We start from the raw sequence: 3,065 nt of genomic DNA, 5'->3' as shown, positions 1-3,065 counted from the left end.
GAGAGAGAGAGAGAGAGAGAGAGAGAGAGAGAGAGAGAGAAGGGCTGGGAGGGGGTAGGTATATACGGTTTCATTTCCGGTTGGTAAATGGGGTGAGGTTGGGGAATTCTCGAGCGTGAATTACATGAGCGCGTGGCCGTGTGTTTGCGAGTGTATGCTTGCGGGTGAGGGAGAGAGAGAGAGAGAGAGAGAGAGCGAGAGAGGAAAAAAAGCCTTCTGTTTCCACCGAGTATCGTTACTTTTTCTTCTTTTTAAAAAAAAAAATAAAAATGATCTTCCTACCTTTTCTTTCTGTTATCTGATTTTTCGCTTTTGTTTCTTCTTTCTATTCGATAAACGAAATAAACGAAACACACGTGTTCGGGGACTCTCGTCCCCCGGACGATATTATCCTGTTTCCTCATAATCGTAGTGCCACTCGAACCGCTGACAAAACAATGAAAAAAAAAAAACTGACAATGAGATTAACGAGACATCTGACTAATAAAATAACGAGATATTAATAATAATAAATAATACTAATAATACTAATAAATAATAACGATGATGATGATGACGATGATGGTGACGATTGGGAGGATAAAAGCCAAAATAATAAATAATAATAAAATGGGAATAAAAAGAATTGTTATAAGTTGTAACTGTTGTTTTTTGGTACACGCAGATATTACATTCGATCACCCAAAATACATGGCGATCGCCGTTGATTATTTACGCAACCCCCCGCCCCCCACCTCCCATCGATCTTCCTCTTTTTTTTTCGCGTCGATCGTAAATCCGGACGATGTACAGGTAACTGGGAAGAAAAAACAACTCGATGAATTGGGACTGATTCTTTTACAATTAAAAAATTCTTTAGAAAAGCGACGAGCGGGAGCCGAATTTTAAAATGTTTTATTACGTCATCGAATATTTTGATAAAAGTCAGGTGCGATCCGCGTGACATATATTCAGTAACCTCGCATTACAATTACTTCTGTGTATCTGAATGGTCATGCAAAGATAAGTCTTTGTCATGCAAGATAAAAGCGAGAGAGTGAGGAAAAGAGAGAGAGAGAGAGCGAGAGAGATAGAGAGAGAGAGAGAGTATATGAGTGCATGCGTGTGTGTAAGACACAGAGAGAGAAAGAAAGAGAGAGAGAGAGGCAGAGCAATGTGTAAATGATTTAACTCTGTACACATTGTTTACTTAGTGTGTTCTCGATCCTATCGACTTACAACATAGTACGAATCCTAGACGGGACAAGAAGAGGACCGTCTTTCGATTGCTTCGTGGTCTCGACCGGTGTACTTATTCCATTAACACTGCCGTGACTGTGCGAGTCAATTTGTCAAATAGATACGGAGGCGAACAAGGAATCACGACTTTTTGTCATTCATTATTATTCGTTTCTCTTCCAAATAAATATTATGTGCTCCCAGGGTCGACCCATATTTTGTTATATACTTTATCCTCCTACGATCTGTATAATTCAATGTATTTGTTCGACATACGATGTTATGAATAAAACGCAGTTGGCTGGATTCAAACGGATGGAAGCTACGGGAGCACCTTTTGCGTAATTATGTTCGAGCGTCGAGAAAGATTCCTCGATAAGAGGAGAGCAGATAGTAAGAGAAAGAAAGAAACGGAGAGACCGTGTGATCTTCTTAGATGTAGATTCTACGTTGTAGTGCCAGATTCTGCATTGTCTTCCCTCACGAGCGAGAATCGACTAAAACGCGCGCACGGATTCGGTACGAAGATATAATATAAATGTAACTACAAGTATATTATATATATATAAAATATATATATAATGTATAATGTATAATATATATTATATATATAATATATATATATAATATATATATAATATCACCATTTGAAAACCTACTGTGCACTGTCAAAATGAAACATAATGAAAAAAATGAAATAGCGAATTAAGGGTTTTTTAACATACATTACGAACATTGTACTGACTTTTTTAATGACGTTTTATCACGTTATGGAGTACTATATAAATATACATAATATAAATATATACATACGGAAGAAATATTATGCAGATAAATATATATATATATATAAGCGAGAAACAGTACACTTGATACTCGGCGCGACGACACGAACACAAACACTCGCAAACCACGGAGAAAACACGAGCGAATGTTTGGTGACATTATTTGATGAATGATACGCCAATAAAAGGAAGAATGTACATAATAAAGAACGGTATATACAATAGAATGCTACGTTCACGAGATCATATGACCCTAATCAAATAGAAACAGAGTTAGAATTAATCGGGACCGCGTCGAGTTAAATTAAAAAATAAAAAGCTCTTATTGAGGGGCTCCGGACTTGATAAAATCAGCGCACGCGTCGAGAAAGTCATGCCACGGGACGAATCGATGAACCCGATCGAAGAGATCGATCGGCCGGTCGGTAACTGCATGACGGTCAGTAATGCAGCGACACGGGACCGTTTCAAATCTCGTACACACGTCGTTTTAAGGATCGCCCCTTAGAAATGTTCCGAGCAATCTGGGGCAGTTACTGGCCTGGATCTCCGGCGCGTTTTAGGAAAATGAATCATAGAAATTGCGTCCCGTTTGATATCGTCGAGACCATTCTTATCCGCCCGCGTGATTCTCTAGTAGTTTTTAATCGGCCGGTCGAACGGAATGGCAAGGAATCGGGAACACCGCCTCGGCGACGAATGTTATTGGCGAAAAAGTTATTAGTGCGAGTACACGTTCCGTATTCGAGGAACGGAACGTTTTTATCCGGCCGCTTCGCCGCTCGTAAAATACAGAAAGCAAAAGGGTATAATCTCGCAACAGGCGACAGCGGAGGGGCAGAGGGGCGGTGCGTATTGATCCACGGTGTTCCATGGCAACGTGCTCTCTCTTTCTTCGAGAACATCGTTTTTGTTTATCGAACCGATCCGCCAATCGTTCTTTTTCCATAGTCCCCCGCCGTTTGATCGTACCGTTCGGTACGAGAATTTTCCAGTTGCGAGGTTCAGAGAATGGGAACTCGATTCTTTTCGATCCTCGACGACGAGCCGATAACGCTGTTT

The sequence above is a fragment of the Augochlora pura genome, chromosome 7 (assembly GCF_028453695.1).
Source record: "Augochlora pura isolate Apur16 chromosome 7, APUR_v2.2.1, whole genome shotgun sequence".
Classification (NCBI taxonomy): domain Eukaryota; kingdom Metazoa; phylum Arthropoda; class Insecta; order Hymenoptera; family Halictidae; genus Augochlora; species Augochlora pura.
The sequence above is the reverse complement of the archived record's forward strand: the minus strand, read 5'-3'. Positions refer to the sequence as shown.